Raw genomic sequence first — 7,181 nt, 5'->3', positions numbered from 1 at the left:
CTGCTATTTCTCTGCTCAAATTTCCAAATGTTCCATAGCCTGCTGTATGCTTTGACAGACTTCCTCACTACCCACATCTCCGGTAATTTTCATGTTTTCTGGAAATTTACTCACCAGATCAGCTAAATGAATTTTGCAAACAATGCAGGTCACAACAAGGATCGTTCTGCAAAGAGATCTCTCTCAGACCTCCAGTCAGAAAACAGCTATCAAAGTTATCCTTTCTGTCTCCTCCGACCAAGCCAATTTTTGATATATCTTACAAACTCACAACCATGGAACCCATGTGGTTTTATCTGCTAGACGTACTGGAGATTATTCAATGCTTCAGTAAATTCTTTGCCGGCAACAACATCTACTCACTACCCTCATCAATTATCTTCATCACTTGCTCACAAAATTCAGTCAAATTTGCGAGTCACGGCATCCCACGTTAACCCATGGCTACTATCTCTAAATGCACTTCTTTTAACAAATGTGAGCAAATGCCGTCCATATGAATCTTCTACAAGCAGTTAACTACCATGGATGAAAAACACAACTACATGTAATTCCCTGAATTAACAGTGTTGCTCTTTTTAACCAAACGAAACACATTGCCTATTCTCCAGTCTCCTGTGTCCTCTCTTGTGGCTAAAGAGATACAAGAATCTCTGACAAAGCCTCAGCAAATACCCCAGCCACCAAATCCTTCAATATCCTGGGAACATATCTAAACTGATATTTCACATCACACCCGAAACCTCCTCACTCCTAATCTTGAAAAGACCCAGAATATCAACATATTCCTCCCTAAATTTGCCATCATCTATCTCATTCTTACTTTGTGGATACGGATGCGAGATATTCACTAAAGACCTGACTCCCTTCCTCTAGCTTTCGTCATAAAATCCCTCCTTTGTCCTTGAGTCTGTTCACACTGAACTCTTGCTCTGAATGCAACAATACATCGCCCTGATCCTACTGGCCAACAACATTTTATGGTCTGTTTTAGCACTGATAATTCATCTGTTAATGTTTTCTCTGCTTCCTTCAAACCTCGCAATGGTCTTGTTTGATTTCAATGTTCTAAGCACGTGCTTCCTTTTCTCATTCTGACGAAACTTTTGATATCTCTTGTCATTTGCAATTTCCGAATCTTGCCGTCCTAACCTTTCTGCCTCACAGGAAGACGTTGATTCAGGTGTAGTTAAAAAATTGAAAAAACATTTGGACAGTTACATAACTAGGAAAAGTTCAGAGGGAATGGGAAAACTGCAGGCAAATGGGACTGCTCTACTTTGGGAAAACTTGATCAGTTTTGACGAGTGGATCAAAAGGTCTGTTACCGTGATGTACGACTGTATGGTTCCACGTGATTCCGAATTCTGATCATTGACCTTTAAATGAATCCCACCTGACAAAATTACATTTCTTCTGAAAAGAATCACTTAAGCCTAATTTCTCCAGTTGACTATTCTAAAACATGAACCAGAGGACCTGTATGATCATTATTCTACCTACCTTGAACATACTGAACTTTGATCACTGTTCCCACATTGTCTTGCACTGAAACATTCACCGGAAACAGACAGAAATTGTTAAAAAAAAACACAGCAGGTCTGGCAGTGTCTGTGGAGAACAAGCATAGTTAACGTTTCGGGTTCCCTGACCTCCTTCAGAATGGGCTTTGGCTCTGAAGCTGTTCATATATACGCTGGAGAATGTATAGGGACGAATGAATGAGTGAAAAATGGAGTGAGGTGTGACAATGAGAGATGAAAATATTTGGATAGACAAAGGATTGATAAAAGGCTCGTTGGGAATGTTATTAAATTGGAAAAGAAAGCAGAAAAGATTTACAATGCTGTAATCTAAACTGGATTGTTTGTGTTGCCAGGAATGGTTGGATAGGCTGGGACTGATTTCTCCCCGGATTGTAGGTGACTGATGGATGACATTGTAAAGCTTTACAATATCACGATTGACATACATAACGTGAGTATCCAAGGCTTTTCAATCACCAGGGTGGAGGAAACCAAACACACAGTGCATAAGTTCAAGGTGAGAGGGGACAGATTTACAAGGGAACTGAGTGTAGCTTTTTCACATGATTCATGTTTGGAATGAGCTGCCAGAGGAAGCGGTGGAGGCTTTTTGCATTTCTAATCCAAACAATGTGAATGGGATACCTTTATCCCAAGCATTTGGGTAACCCTGACAGTACGCTCATAAACATGATCTACGGGGTCTGATGCCACCTTTCCAAGGCTCCCTTGGATTCAGGAAGGTACGCATTTTATTTAAGGTGCTGCATGCAGAATTTATCCATGACTTCCTTAAATACTGCGGAGCAAAATTGGAGACTTGGTCTCACTGAATCTCTCTAGGTTACCCATACTGGGTAAAGAAAGGTACCAACTCCTCCACCACCCTTTTTGCCTTAACACACCAATATGGAAATACCTCCCGAAATCTGATAGCCACATCCATTACAGTGAGCAAGCAATGGTTCCCACTTCTGGTTTTATGGAGAGGACATACACAATCATTCATAACCCACGTGATGTGTTCTTGGAATGCGCGGTAATTGGCAGCAAATGCACTAGTTTGATTACTGCCTGTGGCTCACCCTACTATGCACCTCTGAAATGTATGGCAAAGTGTACACATCCTTCTGCAGTCCAGGTCAACAGAAGTGCTTTGGTACCATAGCCTGTGTCTTGATCACACGAGGTGACCTCCTCCTGGTAATTCATTGCTCCCCATAATATTTTCCGAGTTACTCAGGGAGAGAGGAAGAGGGACAGGGCAGACAGGCACACGACAAAGGGAAAGAGTGAGAGACAGTGAGGGATCAGAAGGAGGAGGAGAGGAAGGGATAAAGCGTGGGGGAGAGGGTGTGGGGAACGGCAGACATGTAGAGAGATATGGAGCAGGGGACAGATGAAGGAAGAACGAGGTGAGAGTGGGACAGGGAGAGGGAGAGAGAGAGATGGAGGAGTGAGGAGGAGAGAAGAAGAAGGGAGAGAGAGCAAGAGAGATGAGAAATGTCTCTGTCCCAATTACTCCCTTGTGTTAAAACTGATATAACACCACCCTCTGCTGGACTGCCAACGCCACTGCATAGGAGAAGCTGCAGCGTGAAAGCCATCAAGCGGACCATCAGAGAGAGAGAAAGAGAGCGACCAACTCACAGCAGCATAGAGATACAGAAAGACAACCATCTATATTGATGTGCACACCGGTACCCACGACACTTACGCACATACGCTTCGCACAGATGCAGGCACACAGACATGCACACACTAGTGAGATGATTGCAATTTTACTTCGGGTTCCATCAGAGTGAAAGATGTTTATGTTGAAAAACCTATGAGTTTCTTCTGCAATGTCGAATTGATTTATATTTGGGCTGTTTCCTGACATTGTACACCTTAAATCGAAAATTTGCTGGCAACTGTATTCTGGCCCCTCCCTGTGAATTGTTTTTATAAGGAGAAATGATTAACTTTGTGCAATTTGGAGGGACATGTAAATTGCACTTTGTGCAATTTACAATTCTATGTAATTTATTGAGTCAGATTCTAAGTAACGGAAGAATTTAATATTTGAAGGGCTCAGGCCAACACTGGGTCTGTTCATCTCCTTCTGCTCATATCACAGGGGCAAGATCGATTGAACAAAAGTTCTACAAGCGCAGGTTTGAAGGTCAGGCAGCATGCAAGAATGATTCCTGAAGAAGGGCTCATGCCCGAAACGTCGATTCTCCTGCTCCTCGGATGCTGCCTGACCTGCTGCGCTTTTCCAGCAACACATTTTCAGCTCTGATCTGCAGCATCTGCAGACCTCACTTTCTCATGGAAGAATAAAGTATCATTGAAACCTGGGAAATTCACTGGCTTGAATACTTTATCCAAGAAAAAATATCTGCCGCTTATGGACTGGTATTGGTTGGCATTGTCTCACTTGGAATATAAGAGGAGGACGGGGTTGGGGGAGGGGGTAGAGAGAGGAAGCGAGAGAACTTCCAAGCCTTTGACTCTCGCATGTTTTAGTTTATTGTTTCGTTCAAACTTCCCTCCCAGATAAAGTGTATCTCATTGTAGGCAGGAACACACACTCGTACAAACACAACAAAATGCAAAGACACACATATGGAAACTCGCATCAACATGGCCATCAGTTTAGTTTCGTTTAGTTTGCATTACAGCATGGAAACAGGCCCTTCGGTCCAACAAGTCCACACCGACCCGCCGAAGCGTAACCCACCCATGCCCCTACATTTACCCCTTACCTAACACTACGGGCAATTTACCATGGCCAATTCACCTCATCTGCACATCTTTGGACTGTGGGAGGAAACAGGAGCACCCGGAGGAAACCCACGCAGACACGGGGAGAACGTACAATCTCCACACAGTCAGTCGCCTGAGGTGGGGTAGAGAGAGGAAGCGAGAGAACTTCCAAGCCTTTGACTCTCGCATTTTTTAGTTTATTGTTTCATTCAAACTTCCCTCCCGGATAAAGTGTATCTCACTGCAGGCAGATACAGACACACTGGTACAAACACAACAAAATGCAAAGACACACATATGGAAACTCGCATCAACATGACCATCAGTGTTATATCACTTTGAACAAAAGGGATGACTGAGAGAAAGTGGGGAATGGGTTAACCCTATTTCAACAGATTCAACATCTAAAACAAACAGAGACTCCACTGCAAAGAGACACAGTCACAGATATCGTCTCTGGATGTGTTCTCTTTTTTTGTATCTCTGTCTCTACTTTTCGGTTCTGTCTTTCTCACCCACCACTCCCTGCTTGTTTACACCTTAAAATATTACCTGACACATTTCTCACTCTCACACATGCCGTGCCTCAATTCATAGCCTTCTGAAGTTTCCTCCTTTCTGTCCGTTCAAAATTAACACCTCGCCCCCACTCCCACACCCACCCCGCGCCAAAATTGTGCTTCCACAATTTGTCCCATTCGCAACTTTGGCGATCCACACCAAACATGCCCCTCCAAACAGAGCATGCATCACACCCTTTGCAGTGTCCCACACCTGCACGCTGTTCTTACAGTGGTAGCTTCAACAACGCCTCCATGTCACTTCGGGGGAGTGGCAGCCAGAACTGTGTGTCATCTTCCAAATGTGGCCGAATTAAAGTTCGACAACACACAACCTGACTGCATAAAAAGTATACCACGTATTTTCCGACTAATGCAGGAAACCTTGTCATGTGCCTCCTTGCTTACCTTACCCACCTCCGTTGCTTCCTTTACAGAAAAGCAGATTGTAAGCCACGATCCTTCTGTATGTTAACTTTCCAAGTTCCCTTCCATTTCCTGTGTACTTCCCTCCTGCAATCGGCTTTCCAACGTATTGGCCGAAGCACAGATATTCTCATATTCACAGATGCAGTTGTACAAGCACAGCTAATTACAACCACTCTCACTTACTCACTGACACTCACACACATACACTTGGCACTGACATCAACAAACGGACTCAGAATCCCAAAACAAACTTGCAATCACTGCATTTTTATTGATGAATTGTGTCCTACATTTTGCACATCACTTTCAGAAATATTCCCAGTTCATGGACAGAACATTTCATTCAATAAACAGCAAAACAGCACTTCATAGAATTCTTTGGCTTGACAAGTTTAAAAGCCTCCTTATTTCGGTATGAGAAAGCAAAGCAATTTCACATGGAATTTCCTCAATACCTCATTGACAGGACACAGGACCATCGTCCACTATTGTGACTTCAAAAGTACACACTGAGAAATGAATTACGTAATATATGCACACATAAAAATAACTTCGATGCACCCTGTTTATACCCACTTTTAACTCATTAAAACATACAACATGCAATTTTTCAGATATATTTCAAATGTATATATATGCAAATATATACATTTCAATGCCAAAGTACATGCTGCTGAATTACAACCAGTTGCAGCTTATATTGAGAAAAATATTTTGGAGATTCAAAACGATAGTCGGCGACTTCTCGCAATATTAGGACGTCCCATGTTGAAATCGCTTCTAAAATCTACCTGAAATGATAAAGAAAATAATTTGAGTCCACGCATTCAAGTCGCCTCTGGATCGATTCACAGCACATGAATCTACCAATCCCTATCTGAAACTCTCACTCCATGGAGTAGGGACAAGACTAATTCTGCCTCAGCAAGGTCAGACTGATGACGGGCCATATTTGGAAGTCACATTGACATGTTTATCTATCTGTGTGTTTAGCTGATGCAAACGACAGCCTGGAAATTACTCTGAAGATTAGAGAGATATGTGCAGCAAGTGATCACTGGGCCAATATTTATTCTACAATCAACAAGCTCACTCAAAATATTATATAATGATCATCGCCTCTGGTTTGTGCGAATATTGGCTGGGCAATATCCTAAATGATAGTAGTTATGAAATGTTCAAAAGTATATCATTGGCCATGCACGATTTTGCAGGTGAGATGTTGATTGAAATTGCAAGATAAACAAATATCTATGGTTTCTTTCGCACTCCTAAAACAATTTAATAGATCTCTGTGAAACAATAAAAGTTGCTTTCTTCATTAATTTAAACAATCCTCACGAAAGTATTCAATGTTTAACTCAAAAATAAATGTCAAGTTTTCCATGATGATTTTCAACATTACATAGTGCTCAAGATATTTCAGAATTTTGCTGAAAGCCAAGGCATCCCATTCTTTCCTCTGCATCAGAAACATTGGAACTCAGAGGGAAACGTCGCAATTGTGGGTTTGATGCGTACGTTGTAAAAGTTTGGATCGCAATTCCAGTGCATGTCAACAGTGAAGGCGCCACCGATATGCGAGTTATCAGGGGAAGTCAGATGTATTTTCTGATTGGACAACAGAGGTAACATGGCAACGGCTGTATCATAGTTCTATCGAATCATGCAGTGCAGGGAAGCTCATTTGGCCATTCGTGATCAGAAACAAACAACGGGAATTGCTAGAAAAACCCAGCATGTCTGGACACATGTTTGGAGCACATCAAAGTTAAAGTTACAGGCCCAGTGACCCTTCTTCAAAGAAACACAGGAGCTTGGTTGTCAGTGTGGTGACTGTTACATGTTACAGGAGAGTACTCACAACAATAATTAAACAACTCTCTGTGAAAAAGGAGAGAAGGTGAAGAATAAT

The sequence above is a fragment of the Chiloscyllium plagiosum genome, unplaced genomic scaffold (assembly GCF_037043375.1).
Source record: "Chiloscyllium plagiosum isolate Xiang-an unplaced genomic scaffold, Cpla_swu_hap1 HiC_scaffold_27, whole genome shotgun sequence".
Taxonomy (NCBI): Eukaryota; Metazoa; Chordata; class Chondrichthyes; order Orectolobiformes; family Hemiscylliidae; genus Chiloscyllium; species Chiloscyllium plagiosum.
The sequence above is the reverse complement of the archived record's forward strand: the minus strand, read 5'-3'. Positions refer to the sequence as shown.